Below are 24433 nucleotides of genomic sequence, written 5' to 3'. Positions count from 1 at the left end.
TGCTGGAAATGAGGGTTTTAGCGGCGTTTAAAAAATGCCGCTATATGTCTTAAAAATGCCGTTAAATCTTTTTGTGACGTTTGATACCAAACGCCGAAGATGCGGCCGTCGCTATAACTTTATGACGCTTTAGAAACGTCACTATATGACTATAGGCGGCGTTTCTAAAAACGCCGCTAAAAGTTCTACTAACGGTAATATGACGTCACCATACTATTTAGCGACGTTTTTAAAACGCCGCCGTATCTCTATTTTCAAAAAAAAATATCCAAACATCGATGTAATATTTAGCGACAGTTTTAGAAATGCCGTGATAGTCTTTTTTTTTTAATTGTGCTAATTTTATATGATTGAACTAAAAAATACCTGTAATTAAACTAAAAAATAGCATTAATATGAAATAATAACTCCCATTCAAAATGCAACATTAATTCACTTTCTCATTCAATTTAATATCCAATCACCATTAATAACAAAATAACATATCCAAAAGTGAATTGTAACCAACAAGAAGGTTGACTGAATTGTAAGCAAGTGGCCAACAGCTTTTCAGGAAAATAAATGAGGAGGTACTGAGCTCAGGACAAGGAATGCAACAAAAAACGGGAGTGAGATTAATCTGATGACTTCACATTCATGCTGATCTTGAACTGGCCAAGTCCTCCAGATCTTGGTGACAGGCCTTCATATAAAGCCCCAAGCATACGCCTGAAAGTAAAACAAAGGAATAAAAAGTATTTCAGAATGAATAAACACAAAATCAAGCCACAATTGACAACAAGATAGAAGCAGCAACAAAAACCAACCACAGAGCAAAGCTTACCCCTTCAAGAATCTGTGGATGGATCTTAGAAGAGCTACATGAATCTCCCCTAACAACATTGGATCCTGAAAATAGTAGGGAGCAGCTAAAACAATAAGATGAGAGTAAGGATAAAGCAAATAGTCTAAAGGCAAAATTAAATACAAGGATCTCAAGAACTTACATAATCATGAAAAGCTTGAATAAATTCATCCAGCATAAATGGCCAAAGCCCCAGAACGTCAGCAAAATTTATTAAAAATCTCCAGACCTAAAAATCAATTCACAGGTAATAACATTAGAATGATCACAATACCTCCATAAGCATCACCATTAGATCTAGTCCATATGTTGCTTGAAAAATTGTAGTTCAATCAACATTTAGTCAGTCTTAATTTTTTGTCTTCCTTACATTTTCAACTAGATGATGCAGCTCAAGTCTGTTCTTGCCACCCCAAAGTTGACTGTGTGAAGTCTAAATCTAAACCAACAGGGCCCAAGAAGCACAATCAATAGGATCAAAGGAACAGTATGAAAAATTTTTAGAATTCAAGGTTTCCTCTAATCTTATCATCTCAAAAACTAACCTACCCTGGAAACTACAGACTGATTTGTTACTATTAGCTAAATATGTTGCGACTCAAAGGGTGAATCCTCCGCTGTATCAGGTCTTGTCACAGGGTTCCTCTGTTAGTTTCTGTTTATGGCCTTGGTCCTCCATGTAACAAAATAACTTACAAAAAAAATTAATAATAAAAAGAAAAGATAATGGAATACCTTGTATAAGTAATGCCGATGTATTGAGACTTGGACAAGTTTCTTATAGACTTCCATTCTGATGATTGCTAAGATACGCTTCTACCTGCCCTGTTGCTGCCAATATAAGTCCTACAATGCAAAATCACAACTGTTAAGATAGAAGATAGATAGATCATTAGGAAAAAGCTTATACTAGAATAAAAATACAGTTAATCAACTTTTCTTTATGGAATTGTATACAAGGCATCAAATTAAAGCAATCTGCTGGCTTTTACATGTGGCAATTCGTCGACTGGGAAGCAAATAGCACGACATGAATCTACAAGCAAGTGCTTTAGAAAAATGTACTAGAAATTTCAGTTAGTCATCATTGTTGATTTTTGTACAGAAAATGGTAGTTTTCCGGTTATCGCCCGACGTCAATTAAATTTAAGTTAATCATGTTATTTCTTATCACCACATCTCAGGTTCTCCTCGGTTTTCCTCTATTTTTTTTTTAATCACCCTCCACATGGATCAAATTACTCCTCAATTCACATGTTCAACTTAATAGGAATCGTGCAATCACACAACCATCTTGATACTTTTCCACTTTTTTGTACAACTAGTCACCTCATCCACATAGAACTAGTTTCCTATTTCAAAATCCATTTCTCCTAATCATTCTATTCTTAAGGAGAGCTAAAATTTCTTATCTTTCAAAAAAAAATGTATTAGAAAAAAAAATCAAAGGGGATGCCACTCATGTAGAAAAAGAAGAAAAAACAAAGCAAAACAAAACAAATCAGGAAAAGACACACACACGAAAAAATAAAGGCATATATATCACCTCTGATATCAAAAGACTCTACAAAATTCACAAATTGAGTAAGGCTCAAGGCAACAATTCCCATGACCCAACTACATGAATGCCACCTGTATATCATGTGCATCTTGAACCATATATGTAACCAGAGTCAACACACAATCAGTCAACAAAAAATTCAACCAATGATCTGGTCTAGAAGGTCTTTAAAAACTTGGTTTTTCATGTTATGTAAACTATGTTTTAAATAATGTGATTCGCAAAACAAGAGAATTCCCTTTCGAATACAAACAAATTATTGAAGATGTGTGACCTATTGGGAAGAAAAATATACGAACAAAAAGAAGATGCCACACACCAAAAAACTAAGGCAAAAAAGAAGAAGAGAGAGATTCCATAAAACTTACCTTCAATGCCTCCCATGCAGTAGCATGATCTTCTGGTGCCTGCACAAGGAACAATGAAATAACACATTGTCCTAAAAAACATTTGATAGAATATCCAACATACAACTAGCAAAGGCCCAATACCAATTTTGCAGTTTCATCTTCAAGGTCTGAAGCTGCAATCCAGTCAACTGATGGCTTCAATGAACACGCAATACAAGCATGCAGATAGAGAAAAACGTGGGGTGCCCTTAAAATAATTCATAGCCACATCACTACTTGAAAGGGAAAAATCGTAGATATTTGGTATATTTACATAGCAGATAGCTTTGAAAAGAAAGAGCATTCATGGTAAAAACAAACACTCATCATCCTATTGTCCTAACAGTTGATGAAACAGAGCTTCTTATTCCTAGAGAACAAGTTTATCAGAAATTTCTTGCCACAAGCCTAAGATCCTACAATCAATTTTAACAGCTTTTTCCTTGGGCTATATTTCGATCATTGACTTGTGGTGGGAAAAGTCAAGAAGAAAATGAAGTGAAATAAGACTCTTTTTTTTTCCACTTGATAAATCCATGATCTGACCATAACACTAATTTGTGTTGGTGTGATCGTGCAGGTTTGTCACTTCTGAAATCCCAACTAGAGAATAACAGCCGTTCTGAACAAGCATAGAGGATATCAAAACCATTCAAAAGCAGCATAAATTTGATTTGGAAATCATATCCCACGACTGCTGCGTATTTCACTGTGTCAGTGGTTTGTGGATCCAACGCCAACTCTTGATCAATTTGAAGAATACCTTTTCCTAGTAGTATTTCCTGGTAATAAGAATTATCCACAACATAGGCACTCACAGGGTTCTCATCAAGATCAGCAGTGTTATCAACTGTTGCATTTTGAGGACACCGAGATTTCAAAATCTCTAACAGCACGAGATTCATGATCGGGTCAGGCTTTCCACTGTTTTGAAAATTATAGAGACGATCTTCGAAGAGTGAACAATGTGCAACTCCAACAGTGTTACCACCTATATAAAATAGTCAGTTAGTCATTAACAAACAATTGATTTGTCGTGCATATATCAAATAAATCACTTGAGAAGCAGTGATGACAACACTATATTCGAAGCATTTTGTTGTGAAATTTTACTGTTTAGCATTACAAGATGAGAAATAAAGGCGGCGAAGGTAAATTACCAAGAAGATAAACCATGTCGATGACATCAAGTCCTTTATTGGCAAATACATTGATGGAATTAGACACGGATATAAAAGGAGCTGGGAGATCCACATTTTGAGCTAGAGATACAAGACCGTCTCTTCACCCTGTTTGCACCGCGTATCTATTTCCTCCAGCCTACATGTACCCAACCCAATATAAACCACCATTGTAAGTTATCACATCATTATATGTTGATTAATAGCAGAGAGAGAGAGAGAGAGAGAGAGAGAGAGAGAGAGAGAGAGAGGACACATTACTCACCAAAGACACTACATCTCTGGCAGCCATAACAATGATATCAGCACATGAAACTACTCCAGGACACACTGCCTCAACAGCAGCTTTTGCTGCATCAATAATGTGAAAGCCCCTTACACTTAGATTAGGAAATGCAGTTTTCTCGCTGTTGCTCCCATCTAGTAGGATTGATGCATCACATCCCTTTTCATTGTTTAAACCCAAATAAATAAATAATAAATCAAAGTTAGTGTAACAAAATTCAAATTGAACATCTACATGTAAAATGAACATCTACCACATTAATCAATATCCTAGAACAGTTTCTTCTATTTTTCTCATTAGATATCATAGACCAATTCTATTAATAACAGTTGAACCTGATAAATAATCAAGCATTACAACAATGTCTTCATGTATAGCAACTACTCATGTATACTCAAGCAAATTGATAAGTCAAGCAAACAATGAATGAGCTTTTCCCACAAGTGTCACACTAAAACTGAAGAAGCTTCCAAAGAACAAACTAAAGATAAACTCACTCAGTTATAGTAATTCATTCAGAATCATTACACCAAAGCAAGTTGATTAGCCAATGTTAAAACCCTTGAATAAACTAACTTACAAACTATAAAGCCAGAACGACAAATAAAACAAAATACCACATAAATAAAGAACTCATTTTTGATGAATAATATTGACGTCTTCAAATATTGAATGTTCACTAAATCAAACATACAGCAGAAAAAAATGTATCCAATCCTTGACATATACACACAAATTTCATATGCACAAACAAAATACATACAAAACACTGATGATCATGGACGAGAGAGAGGGAGAGAGAGAGAGAGAGAGAGAGAGATGGTACCTCTTTATTCAAAATTATGATTCTTATCTTCTCACAGAGATTGAAAACCCTAAAGAACAAAATCCACATAAATATCAAAATGCCAACCCCCCAAAAAAGAAACGAGAAAGAAAACAAAAGAAGAAACAACAATTGAAAAAATAAATAAATAAATAAAAATTATAATCTTGAGTCACGTATCGATTTTTTCTTTTAACTGGAATCACAGATCGATCAATTTCAATTTCATAGTTCTTGGTTACAATTTCAATTTCAATAACCAAATCGAGAGAGACGGAAGGAAGAGCTTGTGAGAGACAGAGAATCGATACCTTGCTGGTGCAGATGATGGTGGCGGTGGAGCTTCGAAATCAGAGATTCAGATGAAATCGAAATCAGAGAAATCGAGCCGGTGCAGACGGTGCTGGCGGTGGAGATTCGAAATCGAAATTGCTCTGAATCTCAAAGATGAATCTGTGAGAATGATAAGGGCTTAGAGGGGGTTGAGAGAGGCGAGATTTGAAGCCGTGAGGATTCCAAATAAGATGAACTTCGAAATCAAAATCAAAATAGCCAAGATGAATCACCGAGATTGTATCATTCTGAGATGAATTGATCCATTGAGATGAATCGATCCATTGAGAGGGTTGAGAGAGAGAGCGAATGAGAGAGTGATTGAGTAAAAGATCAGGGATACAAAATGAGTGAGTGAGAGATTAGGACTTCAGAGGCTCGCCCATTTAAGGGAGAAAGAGAGAGGACATTTGAAGGCGCTTTAAGACGCCTTCTGTTATTGAAACAGTACCGTTTTAATATTTTTAAAAAGTGACGTTTAAAAAATGCCGTCGAATGTCATAAAACATGGCGTTTAATAAAACGCCATTAAATGAACGTCGTCGAAACTCATATTTCCTGTAGTGGATGCTAAAGCATAAAACTTACCGAGTACTCCAAGCCAAAACAGAAGCTAATTAGAAATCCATGCATGATCCTAATTATACGGAAATGCCTAATGCAACACATGCAAAAATGCAACTATAGCAGGCTCGGCTATTCTAAACATGGCATATGAAATGCTACAGCTAACATGTATTCAACTTGGAATTGAAAATACAATACAGTTAGTATGATGCGCTGAGCCCGGTGCATGCAAAACAGATGAATGAATGCAAACATGCTATCATACTGTATGCTAATTGAAACATACCCTAATCTAACCATCATAAGCGGGTAAATAAAAGGGAGAAAGACGTGGGGTTGGAAGACATGCATCACACACACGCACACTTATTACAACGTTGCCCTCGCGCAGAGGGTCCGAATAAATAATATACAGTCCCAAATGAATAAATAATACAGTCTCGAATAAATACAAGAGTCCTAATTAATTTACAAATTAATCTAAGAAAGCTATAAACTGGCATGCAAGCCAGGGACTGCCTTGACTCTGATGAATGATGTATGTTTGGGCTGCCTTGCGCGGAAATCCACTAGGATGCCCCAATTAGCCTCTGTTTTGCAATTATTCTTGGAAAGCGCGCCAAGCTCCAGAAGGTTGCTAATTCTTGATTTGCTACAACAGAGAGCAGGAAAGGGGCATAGCAATGTATTTTCACATATGTATGCATGTCTCGATCCTCGTGCCACCAATCACGCATCTCGATGCATGATGGCCGAGGGGTCGAATTGTGCAACTCAATATAGAATGAATGCACATGAAAACACAACAAGACCTGACTCCATCATGGATAATCCGGAGTGTCGGTGATTGGGAATTGAAACACGTTCCGTCACTCGAAGTACGAAACGTCCTTCGTTTCCCGTGCTCGGGCTAACTCCTATCCCAAGCACAATGCAATATGCATGATATGCATGAAATGCAACTAAGATACAACCTAACATACACAATGCTATGAAATGGCATACACGATGCACGAGATAACATGGCATACACAATGCGCTAACATACAACCTAGCATACGCAATGCTATGAAATGAAATGGCATACACAATGCATAATGGACTTACACCAACATGAGTGGACCTCAGCCACACTCACATAAGAGGCCATAAGATGAAAATGAGACACTCGAAATGCGTGCACACATGCACGCAAACCGAGGACCGACCCTAAGGCACCAAATGCCACTCTAACAAGACATGGCAAAGCATGGAATATGGCATACAAGCATGCAAATTTCAGTGCTAAAATATGACTCGAAACAGCCCCGAATCATGACAATATAGCACCCGATGCATGAAATGGTCCCGAAATGCAAGATTAAGCACATGAAATGACTTGTAGCTACATCAAGCATGCATTATTTGTACATGAAGTATGAATACAGATTCAAGGAAGCCCCAAAACAAAAATTTTTACAGTTTTAAGCAAGGCCAAACAGCAAACACAAATAGGGCTAAACCGATGCGCAAAAATGGCCCTAAATGTGAGATAAAGAAGCAAGTCACAGCTGCTTTCCCCAAACAGATGAGGGCCCTTCAACAATGTTGAAGAGGGGCCCAAAATATGACCTTTTACAGTTTATGACCGGGCCAAAAACAGTACAAAAGCATGCTCAAAATACTATGCAAAACAAGGCCAAAAAGAGAGCTATAACACAAAGTACAAGAAGGATGCTTCAAACAGTAAAATACCCTTAATGAAATATGAAGAGGGGGACAAAATAAGGCCATTTATAGTTTGGACCAGAGCCCAAAAACAGAAGCACAAGAGGCTAATGAATCATGCAAAAATGAGGCCGAAAGAGGGATATAAAGGCAAGTGGCAAATGGAAGCCACAAACAGTGATGAACCCTTCAACAATGTTGAAGAAGGACTCAAAATAAGCTTCTTTACAGTTTGGCTCGGAGCCCAGAAATGCTTAAAAACAGGGCTAACATATCATGCAAGAATAGGCCCTAAAAGAGAGGTAAAGAACAAAGGGGGAGAAGAAGACTTCAAACAGCAAAAAGTTCTTATTCAAACATGAAGATGACCTTAAAATATGATCTTTTTCAGTTTGGATCGAATTCCAAAAATACTTGCGAGTAAAGCTAAACAATCAAGCAAAAAAGTGCAAGTTTAAGGGAAATAGGGACTCACCCTTGAAGAACAACTTTCCAGCAGCTTTTAGTCCGAAAATTTGAGCTTTCAACCTCTTCAAATGTCCTCCAAGGTACTGAAATGAGTAATGGAGGTGATAGGCTAGGGGTTGTAGTGTAAAAAATGGTCCAAGAACAAAGGGTTTTGGAGCTTGGAAGAGAGAGAGAGAGAGAGAGATTTAATGAGAGAGCTTAAAACCAAAATTTTCTAACCCCAAAACACAGCTGGGAGCTGCTGGTTTTATAAGCGAAAGAGGTGGAAAAGAGGGGGAAAAATGGGGGGGAAATTGAAATTCAAATTTCCCCCCAAAAAGGCCAAAAAGTGGGATATAAAGGCAAGTGGTAGCTGCTGGACCCAAATGGCCGAGAGCCCTTCAACAAAGTTGAAGAGGGGCTAAAAAAAAGACACTTTGTAGTTTATGACCAAGTCCGAAACAGCTCACAAGTAAGCCTAAAATACCGTGCAAAAATAGGCCTAAAAGAGCGTTAAAGAAGCAAGTGATAGGAGGAGATCTCAAACAGCAAAAAGTCCTTAATCAAACATTAAAAGGACCTCAAAATATGACTATATCAAGTTTGGGTCGGAGCCCAAAAATGCAGAATGAAGGTTCGGAAGCCAAAACACGCAGTTCGGGGCCCCGAAAGTGGGCTGTTAAGCACCGGAAGTGGTGTCCGACCACGAAGTTGGTCTCTCGGACCGCAGTGTCCCTCAAAAGGGAGTAAATAAGATGTATGCCAAGAACCGGAGCAAACAGAGATGGTTAAGCGGTCCCGAACCGAGGCACATGGCCAATGGCTTCGAAAAATCGGAAACCAGACTCCAAACGGGCAAAATGGCCTACGACCACGAAACGTAGCCTACGGCCACTGAGAGATGATCTACGAGACCTCTCCCTCCCTTCGGGAAGAGAAAACAGAGAAAACAGAGCCTGGTTCGCAAACCGAGGCAAAGCATGAAAGAGTCCGGAAGTCCGGAGGCAAGGCTCGCAGTCGAGACTCTGAAACCCCTGAACGAGCACAATATGCAACATCACCAAGCACTCAATCGGTGACATCTGAGTCTTAAGGTCGGTCAAAAATGGAGTGTCTACAGTTTTCCCTCTTTGAAAGAACTCGAAAGTCATAAGTGACGGGAGTGAATGTCAAAGCCCAGAGACGACCCATTTTTGACAAGGCCGAAGACTTAGACAAACAGGCAAGATAAACAGAGATGCGCCCGCAGGCATGCCCGCAGGCAGGGGGCAAAATGCAACCGACAATGCAAGAAGCCGAAGGTACTTCATGATCATGCAAATGTCGTAAGCTGTAATGAAGCACATATTCACAATAAATGCGACAGTTTTAAACGAGAAGGCAAATCAAACTACATTTCATGCAGTTATGGTGCAATCTTAGCGAGCATGTGTGATAGATACACAAAAGTGAAGAGAGTGTGCTGGGTACACTATATGAATAAAGTGTGATTGATACACTAAGTGAAGCAAAGTGTGATGGATACATAAAGTGAACAGAGTGTGATTGATACACTGAAGGCGAACACAGAGTGTGATAGATGCACTACGTGAAGCAGAGTATGATGGATATACAAAAAGTGAATGCAAAGTGTGATGGATGCACTAAGTGAACAGAGTGTGATTGATACACTAAAGGTGAACACAAAGTGTGATAGATGCACTATGTGAACAAAGTGTGATTGATACACTAAAAGTGAACGCAAAGTGTGATAGATGCACTTAGTGAATAGAGTATGATAGATATACTGAAAATGAACACAAAGTGTGATAGATGCACAATGTGAGGAGAGTATGATTGATACACTGAAGGTGAACTAAAAGTGAACATAAAGTGTGATAGATGCACTTAGTGAACAAGTGTGATGGATACACAAAAGGTGAACACAAAGTGTGATAGATGCACTAAGTGAACAGAGTATGATTGATATACTAAATGTGAACACGAAGTGTGATAGATGCACTTAGTGAACAGAGTATGATTGATATACTGAAAATGAATACAAAGTGTGATAGATGCACTTAGTGAACGGAGTATGATTGATATACTGAAAATGAACACAAAGTGTGATAGATGCACAATGTGAGCAGAGTATGATTGATATACTAAATGTGAACACGAAGTGTAATAGATGCACTTAGTGAACAGAGTATGATTGATATACTGAAAATGAACACAAAATGTGATAGATGCACAATGTGAGCAGAGTATGATTGATATACTAAATGTGAACACGAAGTGTGATAGATGCACTTAGTGAACGATGTATGATTGATATACTGAAAATGAACACAAAGTGTGATAGATGCACAATGTGAGCAGAGTATGATTGATATACTAAATGTGAACACGAAGTGTGATAGATGCACTTAGTGAACGATGTATGATTGATATATTGAAAATGAACACAAAGTGTGATAGATGCACAATGTGAGCAGAGTATGATTGATATACTAAATGTGAACACGAAGTGTGATAGATGCACTATGTGAACTGGTGTGATTGATACACTAAAAATGAACACAAAGTGTGATAGATGCACAATGTGAGCGGAGTATGATTGATATACTAAATGTAAACACGAAGTGTGATAGATGCACTATGTGAACTGGTGTGATTGATACACTAAAAATGAACACAAAGTGTGATAGATGCACAATGTGAGCAGAGTATGATTGATATACTAAATGTGAACACGAAGTGTGATAGATGCACTATGTGAACTGGTGTGATTGATACACTAAAAATGAACACAAAGTGTGATAGATGCACAATGTGAGCAGAATATGATTGATATACTAAATGTGAACACGAAGTGTGATAGATGCACTTAGTGAACAGAGTATGATTGATATACTGAAAATGAACACAAAGTGTGATAGATGCACTTAGTGAGCAGAGTATGATTGATATACTAAATGTGAACACGAAGTGTGATAGATGCACTATGTGAACTGGTGTGATTGATACACTAAAAGTGAACACAAAGTGTGATAGATGCACAATGTGAGCAGAGTATGATTGATATACTAAATGTGAACACGAAGTGTGATAGATGCACTATGTGAACTGGTGTGATCGATACACTAAAAATGAACACAAAGTGTGATAGATGCACAATGTGAGCAGAGTATGATTGATGTACTAAATGTGAACACGAAGTGTGATAGATGCACTATGTGAATTGGTGTGATTGATACACTAAAAATGAACACAAAGTGTGATAGATGCACAATGTGAGCAGAGTATGATTGATACACTAAAGAAATGAAGTGTGATTGATACACTAACTAAAGGATCTCAAACGGAACTTCTTTGAAGGAACCGTACATACAATATCGTGCCTGAATGAGAAAGAAACTTGATAGGTACAATGCAATACAATGCATGATGTTTAAGGAATGCAATAAACAAGCGTAACGGCGCTTTAGAAAGCACCTCATGGGGTGAGTGGCGATGAACCGCTTCGCTCTGATGGGGATCTCCCCTCGTGCTCTTCGAACACTTACCTTCAACTCACAGTACAAAGGCTCTAAAATACTGACAAGGATTCTTTACGTAGAACACTTTGGATGTTGCCTTTCTTCTCGATCACATTCGCAACTTTCCCTATTCTCTAACGGGGTGACAGACTAGGTTGGTTCAGTATCCAGAATTGAGGTGCATACACGCTATCTCAACCTATGGGGCTTCCATACAGATTTCAAGCCGAGGACACGCCTCTGGGTATTTAAACCAGACTTTAGTCCCGGAAATCCCGAACCTTTACGTTCTAGGCATCAGCCATTCGAACTCTAGTTTCCACCGTCGCAGTTGGTCTCCGAGGAACTCATTGCGAACACAACCAAGATGTCTCTGGCAGGGAATGGTACTCAGGGAGAGCACTTCTGATCGCCATTTTGGCTTGAAGCAGACTTGATCTTGAGCTTGAGGTAGAGGCACACTCATACTTCGGAGCTTTGGCAAGACTTGAAGGGGTACACACGGAATGTAGTCTTGGAACTTACTGAAGTTGAAACAAACTCAGATACCCGACATTTTCCTCTTTTGCTTTTGCTTTGCAGTCCGGAACCATATATAGCTTCAGATAGGTCCTGGTTCTACTGTTCTGACGTGACTTGGGTTGAATCCTGCGATTTTATGAAAGAACAAATTCTGTTTTGTACAAATGTGGAGAACGGCACGGCACTCGGAGCACAAAACGATTTTATTTTTGAAATTGAGAGATGAGTTTTCGACCAAGTATTGAGCCTACGACTGAACACAGCAAAACGACTCAACAAGGAAATAAAAGGCACACAACCTAGACATATCGAGTAACACTCGAAACGACTCAAAACAAGAATCGAGATAAAACAAAAAGACACGACACGCAGACGTGCATAGGGAGCCTGTTTCACCGGGTAGTGTTTCTCGCTCTTTCTCATTTGTGATTCTCACATCACTCGGCCCTCAGGCTCTGTTTTTTTGAAAAAGCCCTCTTCTCACTTTTTCTCTCATCGCACATCTCTCTATTCTTCAATCTCTCATTTTTCATCCCTCCCCTGGGTGGTTGATGGATGAACAACAAATTGTGGGCTCGTGCCCCTAGCATTCTGCTAGATTCTTCTTTTCCTGCGCGCAGCTAGTGAGTTCCTCTCTCAGAGGGGTTGTGCTACAACAGGATGTGTAGCAAATCTGCAGCTAACATCGGTTGATGATGCTCTGTCGGGGAGTTTGGACGTGGTTAGACCTGTCCAGATGAGGAAGTGGAATATCTTGCCCCATTCTAGTTCGTGCTTCGCACTTTGCTTGATACCTCGTTTCTTGGAGGATGTGAGAGCTTTCTGCCCTTTGCTGTGCCTGGCAAATACGGTGCCCTTTCCGACAAGTAGAGTGCCCTTTCTGGCAAGTATTTTGACAAAGGGGAAAAGACAGAACACCTGACTCAACTGTGCCCCTAGTTCATCATTTTGACCATTTTTTGTTTTTGCTTTCTACTAAAACAGTTTTGACCAACATGAGAGTTAGATTAACGCGCTTGTTCGATTTTCTGATTTAAAATCATGCAAGTTAGGCTGTGAGCACTGAGAGTTTTCCTTTTTTGGGTCCGAGAAATGGTCCAGTTTTGAAAATGGAATATTTTTCGAGAAGATTAGTCAACCTCAGTAAAAATTCTCAAAAACTATTTTTGCAAACGACCACTGCTCAACGAGCACGGAACCTACTCTCGAGATGCACAACCTCGGATTCGAAGGAAAATTGCCCTTTGCTTGAGGGGAACTGCATGGCAACGGAAAGTTGCCCCTTGTTTGAACGGCACCGCAGCGCATTGAATGGCAACGGAAAGTTGCCCCTTGTCTGAATGGCACCGCAGCGCATTAAATGGCAACGGAAAGTTGCCCCTTGTCTGAATGGCCCCGCAGCGCATTGTAGTCAGTCCTCAGAGTGACGAACACAACCAAATTCTCGGATATAGAGAAAGCGAAGATGATCAAAACCATTACATGGGCACAGTCAATTTGAAGTGTTTTACGGCTGGACTTCAGAATGAAGTTGCCCACGTATCCCAAAGATGGGAATCAAGCCTCACGTAGTTCGGGGTTAAGGTACACTCAGGTATTAACCTCTCCTTTTTAGGCTCTAACTTTTGCTAAGGCGCCCGTTGCGGGTTTTCGACCTTGCGAGCTTTGTTCTTTTTTTGTTTCAATTTTTGTATTTTTTCATTCTTTTTCATTCTTTTTCGATTTTTCTTTTTTTTTTTTGTTCTTTTCTTTGCATTTTTCTTTTTTGTTCTTTTCTCTTTTTTGTTCTTTTTCTTCTTTTCTTGCTCTAACTTTTGCCTGGGTCGCCCTTCCGGGTTTTCGGCCCAGCGAGCCTCTCAAGGGTAAAAGTGTAGCTTTATCCATGTCCAATGGTTTTGAGATCCTGAAGTCGTCTGAATCCAGGAGAATGGCTGCTGTATTGATTCGCTGAAGAACCCATCTTCGGTTCTTCGAGCACATCAGACATTTTTGCCCCTAGTTAGAGGGGTGCTTCTGTTCTAGCTTTACAAGCTTCTTCTGATGAGATCTGATCTTCTTGATCTGACTTTGGTGCCTCTTGATCGAGGGCTGCTTCCAATCTGGCCACACAGGCCTACCTTTATGGTCGATCGTTGAACACTTCGAATTGTGGTTCAAGGTTTTAAAGCAAGGACTTAAGTTTTGAGGCTGAGAGCGATCCTAAGCTGTACAATCTCGAGAGCGATTCCACACAAGTCTTCGCAAGATCGCGCAAAACATTTTGTTTTTGAAAGTTTTTAAAGAAGCGACAAATCGCTCGCACTGAAGATAGTGTGGAACCAGTCTGGATCAAGCCAGGGTCCTTCTCAATACTCACGCTGACAAGCATGATTTCAATCATTAAGGGCTTAACACGCCTTTCTTTCTCTTGAATGATCAAAGTTTTGCAAAACCCGAGGAATTCCTTCCTCTTCGTTTTCACCGCAGTGTTCGAAAAGTTTTGAAAAACTTAGGTCGATGCAATGAATTCAAAGCACAGAAAAGACAGCTTCTAATCAAATACTGCCATCTCATTTGGAATTTCTGGTACAACTGGCACAAGGCAGAAGCAAATGCGAGAGCGTGAAAATCACTGCTGTTTCATTCAAAATCTGTTGGCACAACTGGCTCCCCGGCAGAAACAGACTCAAAAGAAAACAAAAGGACAAACACAAAACAAAATAGTGATATCCGAGGTAACGCTCCCCGGAATCACCCGACTCCTACACAACAGGGCTGACTCGATACAACAAGACAAACCCAAAACAAAAGAGACTGACTCAAAACAAAAAGACAGACTCAAAAACAACAAGACTGACCCAATACCCAAGTCAGAAACTGGCATTCACAAATGCTCAAAACAGTGCCTGTCCTTCCCACATTTGGGGTAAATCGAGTGCCACCCGCAGCTGGTTCAACCTCTGATCAGATCATATTATCCCCCCACAAATTCACTGATCAAGTGCCGATAGACTTTGTAGGACTTGGTGCGGCAATGACCCCGTTGTCGAACAGATCTTGTACATCATGGCACAGGCGAAAGCAACTGTCGGTGTCATGACCGGTTCGTTGATGGTAGGCGCAATACTTAGTCTGATCATGTTTTGCAGGGATAGGATCGGGTAGGGGCCGTTGTTCCAACGGTTTCAGATGCCCTTTCCGGATTAAGACCTCTAGAGCCTTTGACAAAGGCATATGAAGTGGGGTAAAAACCCTCTTGACTTGAGGTGGGTATTTGGTTCCTTGTGAGCTACTTCCGGACGGACCGGTGAATGGGGTAGCTGTTTTTTATACGGTGGTGGTAACCATGCCCACATCAGAAGATCTTGCAGCTGCATCACCACTGGTGGTTGTATTTGAACTGCGGGAAAATGCCCTCATGGGCTGCTCTTTCTCCTGGTCAAGAAGGCCCTGCTTCATAGCGTCCTCTATTTGTACCCCCATCTCATGCAGATCAGAAAAGGTAGGGAAGGGGAATACAATCATCTTTTGCATCAGTTTTGGCTAGAGATTGCGCACAATCATCCTGATCTAGTCCTTGTCAGTAGGCCTCAGGGTCATCATCGATGCCTTCGCCCTCCACCGAGTTACGAAATCTGAGAAAGTCTCTTTGGGCTCCTGCCTCGTTGTTTCGAGATCACGAGTTGTAATCTCGATCTGGGTATCGTATGAGTACTGTGCGACAAAGGCCTCAGCCATTTCATCCCAGCTTCGTTTCACTGATTCCTCCAATTTGGCATACCAGATGGCCGCGATTCCTGACAGGGTCCTACCAAAAAGGGAAAGCTTCTGTAATCTTGTCAAGCCTATCGGGCGCAGAACATCTGAAAACAAACTCAGGTGGACCATGGGATCCCCTGACCCATCAAAACGGTCGATGTGAGGCATCTTGAAACTGTCCGGCAGTGTCACGGCTGCGTCGGTGTACCCGTCCTCAATGTCCGGGATGGACTTTACCCCCTGGGATTTTTTGAACAACTTTTCAAGCTTGCTCAACTTCAACGCTGTATGGTCTACCTCGAACTCAAAGGGAGAATCCGGCAGGTTGATCGGTGCTTTAGATAGCTGGGGTAGGACCGGGGGCGGAGGTGGCCCTGTCGGAATGTCTGTATCTTCCTGGACATTAGCTGTCTCCCCGGGGGTTGGAATACTTGGCGGGGGGGGGAGCAGATGTTCCTGTTTGCTGCTGCAGCCGGACAATTAAGTCTGCCTGTTGGGCCATGACCGCAGCCTGCTGTTTGGCGAATTCAGCTTGGCGGACAGCATCTTGCTGCATGAGTTTCATACTTTCTTGCATCTGGCACATCATTGCCTCCATCCCTGATGTGTTCTGTTGATCCATCTACCTGACTGGTGGGGTGACTAAAAACTGATCAAAAACTGAGGCCTCAGCCTGGCTATTCACTGGTGGGGTGGATAAGGGCCACTGATCTGGTAACTGCTGAACCGGTGATCTGTGCCTAACTGGCCCCTTTTACCCTGCCTCTGGCGGAGGAACACTGATTTGTCCTTGAACTGAATCTCTGACCTAACAAAGTCTATCAGCACAAGTCCGACGAACCTCGGGGAATATTGGAGTCTTCTGAAGCTATGGTTCCAGGACTACCTAACAAAAGGGAAAACATGCAGCATCTCAGCCTAATTTCACCCGAACAGATATGAGCATAGTTGAATGAGTGTGTTTTCTACTGAATTCTGCCCAAAATTCTGCCGGTGAACTGATACCCTCAGGTAAAACTGATTCCCAGATACTGATGCCCGCAGTCCTGATGCCCAATCTTGCAAACTGTTACATGCATTCCTGTAGGGACACACCCTAAAAGCACATAGCAAGCAAGTGAGAGCCAAAACACCCCTATGTTGGGGTAGGGTTTCCCTGTCCTATTTTGTTAGGAGCTAGGGTTTCACTACGCACTCAGTGGTTTCAAACAACCTAAATCGGGTAAGTAACCTGTCCTAGTTTGGAATGGTCACTATGGATCCGAATATGCACTAGGTCGAATGGTCAAAAAGGGTGCCCCGGTAAAACCGGGGTTTGTGTTCCCATACTGGCAGAGCCCACAATCGGTCAGCCTTATGGTCATGCCTTGACAAGACAAGCCTCCGGCAAACCGTTCAGGAATAGCAGATGGCAAACACGGTGTCCTAGGCGCACCAATGCACATGCAATGAAAAGAAACACATAAGTGTAGTCAAAAACAGATATCATGAGTTCGAGTCAAGTTCTCTAAATCCCCAACAGAGTCGCCAGAAACTGTAGACATCCCCGAACGCCTCGGGAGGAACGAGCTCCCCGTTCCGTTCGATATTGGGCTCACTACAGCTCAGGACTCTAAAATTGTCACGGTTCTAAATCTGAACCAAAGAGTCCAAATCCAGCAAATCATTTTGAGAAAAACAGATTTTGAAAGAAGTGCCAAACATGGACTGCTTTGCCAGATACAGAATCGCCACCTAAATATTTTATTTTGGAGAAATTTAGGAAACCCTGACTCGTTTGCCTAAGGCCACGTGTCCGTCATCACCAAAGTTGCCTCGGCTCGGGAACTTGGGTAAGATTGGGGAAGGTCACTTCGTGAGCACCCCCGCTCGCCCGATCAAAGATCGGCCTCTACTAACCATGATATCAAGTTTTGAAAACATTGTGTGTTCTTATTCCGGTTATTAGCCTAGATTACTATGTGATACGCACAGCATACAAGTATAGACTGGGTCGCCTGAATTGGAACAAAACATTTCATGTTTGTTTATTTGAAAATGGTTTGATGGTGCTACTCGCAAGTAGGCTAAGACGTGGATTTGCCACCCTCGGGTGGGCTTAGAAAACATGATTTTGCCACTATCTAGTGGGCTTAAAACACATATTTAATGAATTGTTCCAATTCAAATAACCCAACCTTCACCCACAGGCATTCAGGCAGTTATATCACATAAGCATATAGCCTCATGGTAAGCATGCTATTCATGGCAGTCACTCACACGCATGCAAGGATGCTAAAGCATAAAACTTACCGAGTACTCCAAGCCAAAATAGAAGCTAATTAGAAATCCATGCATGATCCTAATTATACGGAAATGCATAATGCAACACATGCAAAAATGCAACTATAGCAGGCTCGGCTATTCTAAACATGGCATATGAAATGCTACAGCTAACATGTATTCAACTTGGAATTGAAAATACAATGCAGTTAGTATGATGCGCCGAGCCCGGTGCGTGCAAAACAGATGAATGAATGCAAACATGCTATCATACTGTATGCTAATTGAAACATGCCCTAATCTAACCATCATAAGCTGGTAAATAAAAGGGAGAAAGACGTGGGGTTGGAAGACATGCATCACACACACGCACACTTATTACAACGTTGCCCTCGCGTAGAGGGTCCGAATAAATAATATACAGTCCCAAATGAATAAATAATATAGTCTCGAATAAATACAAGAGTCCTAATTAATTTACAAATTAATCTAAGAAAGCTATAAACTGGCATGCAAGCCAGGGACTGCCTCGACTCTGATGAATGATGTATGTTTGGGCTGCCTTGCGCGGAAATCCACTGGGATGCCCCAATTAGCCCCTGTTTTGCAATTATTCTTGGAAAGCGCGCCAAGCTCCAGAAGGTTGCTAATTCTTGATTTGCTGCAACAGAGAGCAGGAAAGGGGCAAAGCAATGTATTTTCACATATGTATGCATGTCTCGATCCTCGTGCCACCAATCACGCATCTCGATGCATGATGGCCGAGGGATCGAATTGTGCAACTCAATATAGAATGAATGCACATGAAAACACAACAAGACCTGGCTCCATCATGGATAATCCGGAGTGTCGGTGATTGGGAATTGAGACACGTTCCGTCACTCGAAGTACGAAACGTCCCTCGTTTCCCGTGCTCGGGCTAACTCCTATCCCAAGCACAATGCAATATGCATGATATGCATGAAATGCAACTAAGATACAACCTAACATACACAATGCTATGAAATGGCATACACGATGCACGAGATAACATGGCATACACAATGCGCTAACATACAACCTAGCATACGCAATGCTATGAAATGAAATGGCATACACAATGCATAATGGACTTACACCAACATGAGTGGACCTCAGCCACACTCACATAAGAGGCCATAAGATGAAAATGAGACACTCGAAATGCGTGCACACATGCACGCAAACCGAGGACCGACCCTAAGGCACCAAATGCCACTCTAACAAGACATGGCAAGGCATGGAATATGGCATACACGCATGCAAATTTCAGCGCTAAAATATGACTCGAAACAGCCCCGAATCATGACAATATAGCATCCGATGCATGAAATGGTCCCGAAATGCAAGATTAAGCACATGAAATGACTTGTAGCTACATCAAGCATGCATTATTTGTACATGAAGTATGAAGAAAGATTCAAGGAAGCCCCAAAACAAACATTTTTACAGTTTTAAGCAAGGCCAAACAGAAAACACAAATAGGGCTAAACCGATGCGCAAAAATGGCCCTAAATGTGAGATAAAGAAGCAAGTCACAGCTGCTTGCCCCAAACAAATGAGGGCCCTTCAACAATGTTGAAGAGGGGCCCAAAATATGACCTTTTACAGTTTATGACCGGGCCAAAAACAGTACAAAAGCATGCTCAAAATACTATGCAAAACAAGGCCAAAAAGAGAGCTATAACACAAAGTACAAGAAGGATGCTTCAAACAGTAAAAGACCCTTAATGAAATATGAAGAGGGGGTCAAAATAAGGCCATTTATAGTTCGGACCAGAGCCCAAAAATAGAAGCACAAGAGGCTAATGAATCATGCAAAAACGAGGCCGAAAGAGGGATATAAAGGCAAGTGGAAAATGGAAGCCACAAACAGTGATGAACCCTTCAACAATGTTGAAGAAGGGATCAAAATAAGCTTCTTTACAGTTTGTCTCGGAGCCCAGAAATGCTTAAAAATAGGGCTAACATATCATGCAAGAATAGGCCCTAAAAGAGAGGTAAAGAACAAAGGGGGAGAAGAAGACTTCAAACAGCAAAAAGTTCTTATTCAAACATGAAGATGACCTCAAAATATGATCTTTTTCAGTTTGGATCGAAGTCCAAAAATACTTGCAAGTAAAGCTAAACAATCAAGCAAAAAAGTGCAAGTTTAAGGAAAATAGGGACTCACCCTTGAAGAACAACTTTCCAGCAGCTTTTAGTCCGAAAATCTGAGCTTTCAACCTCTTCAAATGTCCTCCAAGGTACTGAAATGAGTAATGGAGGTGATAGGCTACGGGTTGTAGTGTAAAAAATGGTCCAAGAACAAAGGGTTTTTGAGCTTGGAAGAGAAAGAGAGAGAGATTTAATGAGAGAGCTCAAAACCAAAATTTTCTAACCCCAAAACACAGCTGGGAGCTGCTGGTTTTATAAGCAAAAGAGGTGGAAAAGAGGGGGAAAAATGGGGGGGGAAATTGAAATTCAAATTTCCCTCCAAAAAGGCCAAAAAGTGGGATATAAAGGCAAGTGATAGCTGCTGGACCCAAATGGCCGAGAGCCCTTCAACAAAGTTGAATAGGGGCTCAAAACAATACACTTTGTAGTTTATGACCAAGTCCGAAACAGCTCACAAGTAAGCCTAAAATACCGTGCAAAAATAGGCCTAAAAGAGCGTTAAAGAAGCAAGTGATGGGAGGAGATCTCAAACAGTAAAAGGTCCTTAATCAAACATTAAAATGACCTCAAAATATGACTATCTCAAGTTCGGGTCGGAGCCCAAAAATGCAGAATGAAGGTTCGGAAGCGAAACCCGAAAGTGGGCTGTTAGGCACCGGAAGTGGTGTCCTACCACGAAGTTATTCTCTCGGACCGCAGTGTCCCTCAAAAGGGAGTAAATAAGATGTATGCCAAGAACCGGAGCAAACAGAGATGGTTAAGCGGTCCCGAACTAAGGCACACGGCCAATGGCTCCGAAAAATCGGAAACCAGACTCCAAACGGGCAAAATGGCCTACGACCACGAAACGTAGCCGACGGCCACTGAGAGATGATCTACGAGACCTCTCCCTCCCTTCGGGAAGAGAAAACAGAGAAAACAGAGCCTGGTTCGCAAACCGAGGCAAAGCATGAAAGAGTCCAGAAGTCCGGAGGCAAGGCTCGCAGCCGAGACTCTAAAACCCCTGAACGAGCACAATATGCAACATCACCAAGCGCTCAATCGGTGACGTCTGAGTCTTAAGGTCGGTCAAAAATGGGGTGTCTACAGTGTGATAAATTTATTCGTCAACTAAAGTTATATATACAGTACTGAATAACTATTTGGTGACGAAAATGACAGTTTTTGGTGATAAAATGTTGTTTTATTGGTGACAAAAAATTTTGTCATCAAAGTAATTTTATTGGTTACGAAATTATTTTTCCTCACGGTGATTTTTAGTGACAAACATTCAATGACAAAACTAGTGACGAAAATATTTCCTCACAAATATCTATAGTGACGAAATTAGCTCTTTGGAGACAAAAAATTTTCGTCATTCAAGACCCAACTTGGTTTCAAGCTCCAAGTTCATACTCGATTCCTTTTAGGATTGCCAAGTCTTGGATTCATGGAAGCCGGGTAAATGAAGAATATGAATCATCATACAATGATTTAGAAGAAACCTTGATTACATTGCAAAGAATTTCAAATTCCTTATTCCATCTTCTGCGGTCAGATGAGTAATTTACTGAATTTTCAAATTGATTTGCAATCACGAACTTCTTCCTTAACATCATTTACTTTAACCGCTATGCACTTATAGTCACCATCATAGAAGAGTTGCTTGGTTTGCTCAAGGTCTCTAATGGCATCCTGATAATTTTTGTAACACGAGCCATATCGGTCTGTGAATGAGTTGTATCTGTTGGACAATCTTCACTGTATTTAAATAAATTAAATTCTGTTGTGTACTAAACAACAACCAGAATATAAAGAAATAAAGGAAATGAGAGAATTTGTTTGATTACAAAAATCAAACTCAAAATAAAAATAAATAAATAAAAACAGATTTTATTTTGTTACAAAAACAAAATTAAAATCTGATTTAAATAAATAATAATAACACTAAAAATAAATTAAATAACTTACTTGATTTAATTTATTCGAATTATAACCTGATCAAGTCTAGTGTTTGACACTGTGTCCTTAAGACAGATTCGTCCTCTCCACGGTGCTTTCAGAATTTGGACGTATATCTCCCAGGATGAAATGATCTACTACAAACAATAACAGCAGTACAAATTGTTTGCCTTACGAACACACTAAGTGTTTACACTCTTTCACACAAAAATAAAATGCAGCAAAATGAAGAATAGAATTTGCAGAAGTGAAATACGAAATTTCTGGATGATCAATGAATGTCAAAAATCAAATGAGGGTGGTTCTATTTATAGATGCAAAGGTGGCTCTTGGTTTTGAATTGAACATGTATGAAACCTGTTGGTTTTGAATTCAAACAGATTTGAATCTGTTGGGTTATATTTCAAACAAATAACAAAACGGGAAGGGCCCTGTTTGGATGTACAGCAAAGCCAAACCAGTTTATTTCCGATTTAATTTGAATTCTGAATTTTATTTTATACAAAATAAAATTAAATTCAAATGTTTTTGGCCTAAAAAGATTAGTATTGGGCCGAACAAGCCCAACCACACACCACGCACCTGCGCTCAAGCCTAGGCCCAGCCCAGCCGACCAACGGCGCGCGGGGTGATTTTTGGGTCTAATGGGTTTAGCCTATTTTGCCCATAACCTCTCCCTCTAAATCATTTGGGTATCCCTTGGGGCACACCCCAAGTACCAAACCCAAGCCTTATAAACCCATTCAAAACCTCCCACCAAATCAATGTGGGACAAGCCATTTTACAACCTTAAGGAATTTCCACCAAAACTCCATTTCCATGGAACACACTTTGGCTTCAATTTCCCATTCACTCGGTAATGGTTTTGAGCAACCAAATATACCACGTGAATTACAACGCAGCATAGAACGTGTTACCACTTTGATTCGTGAAAATCGATGCACGGGGCCCACCTAAAAAATATACCGAACTTAGGATAAAATTCTAATTTTACCCATAATTTATAACCACTTTCAACAGTATCTGTCCTTCCATGCATCATATATGTTATCATGACGAGAATTAAGAACCCCAAGAATGTCCCTTGCCTTAGAGGATGCTAAGTCAATTGCAATCTCAGTTAGGCCACGAATATCAGCATCTGAAGCACGCCAATCAGATTTCGTAAGCTTCATGCACTCATGCTGATCAATAGTCTTAGAACATATTTGCTTGAGCTTAGTATGTTGTTTAGCAAACGAGGGACCAATCAACATGAACATGAATACAAGAGAAACTAGCATGGAACAACTACCAAAAAACGATGCCATTTGCAATTCTCTATTTCTGGATTTGTTTTTTTTGTTCTTCCCTCTTGGCTAGTATGGGAAGTAGGAGAGGCTCTTATATAGTACTTTTAATTTGAGGGACTCTCAATTAATACATTTGATCTTGTGTTTCACGAACTGCTATTTAGTATTTTAACAGAAAATTTATTTTGAAATTGAAATTTTATTTAATATATTTATTGCATCTTTATAAGTTTATTCTCAATGAATTACCTCGGTTACAGGATGAACTGTTCATATGCATATTGCTATTTTTTATTTCCTTCTTTATTTATTTATTTTTTGGGTGAGAGAACAAATAACCTTTGCTAATTCTTCTTAAAGAAGCAAAATGTGTCTCTTAAAATTTTTGAAAAAAATAAAAAACCATGAAAATTATCTTACTAATTATCAATATAATATGAGATTTTTTTAAAATTTAAAAAATGTGACCGCCCCTACACCCCTAAATCAGTCATTTTTATGTTTAAGCACCATAAAACAAAATCCGTAAATTTGAACTCCTTGCCACAACCCACTATAATTAAGTAATTGGGAGTCACCATCTAAGTAAATATAAATTTTCAAACCACATAAAAAAAATAGAAAAACAACACATGTTTTTGAGACCAAAGATTAATTTGGTAGATGACACATTTCTTATAAAGTCTGATGTTTGGACATGATGCTTGAACGTTTAGGTCTAAAGTGAAACATTTTGGATTGCGATAAATAAAAATAAAATTTATCGACCTCCATAGGTAGCATAGCTGTGAAGGAGTTGGATTGGGATAAGCTGTAAATCTAGGGACTTGGGGTGGCTGCT

At 40.2% G+C, this 24433-nt stretch overlaps 1 pseudogene; it reads right to left on the bottom strand.

Annotated features, from left to right (window-relative positions):
• Positions 1-2026: 2026 nt before the first annotated feature.
• On the bottom strand, positions 2027-23610 carry LOC145802685 (peroxidase 60-like; annotated as a pseudogene).
• Between the last annotated feature and the right edge of the window lie 823 nt (positions 23611-24433).

Source organism: Camellia sinensis, chromosome 11 (assembly GCF_055761805.1).
Source record: "Camellia sinensis isolate YWXY chromosome 11, ASM5576180v1, whole genome shotgun sequence".
NCBI classification, from domain to species: domain Eukaryota; kingdom Viridiplantae; phylum Streptophyta; class Magnoliopsida; order Ericales; family Theaceae; genus Camellia; species Camellia sinensis.
The sequence above is the reverse complement of the archived record's forward strand: the minus strand, read 5'-3'. Positions and strand labels throughout refer to the sequence as shown.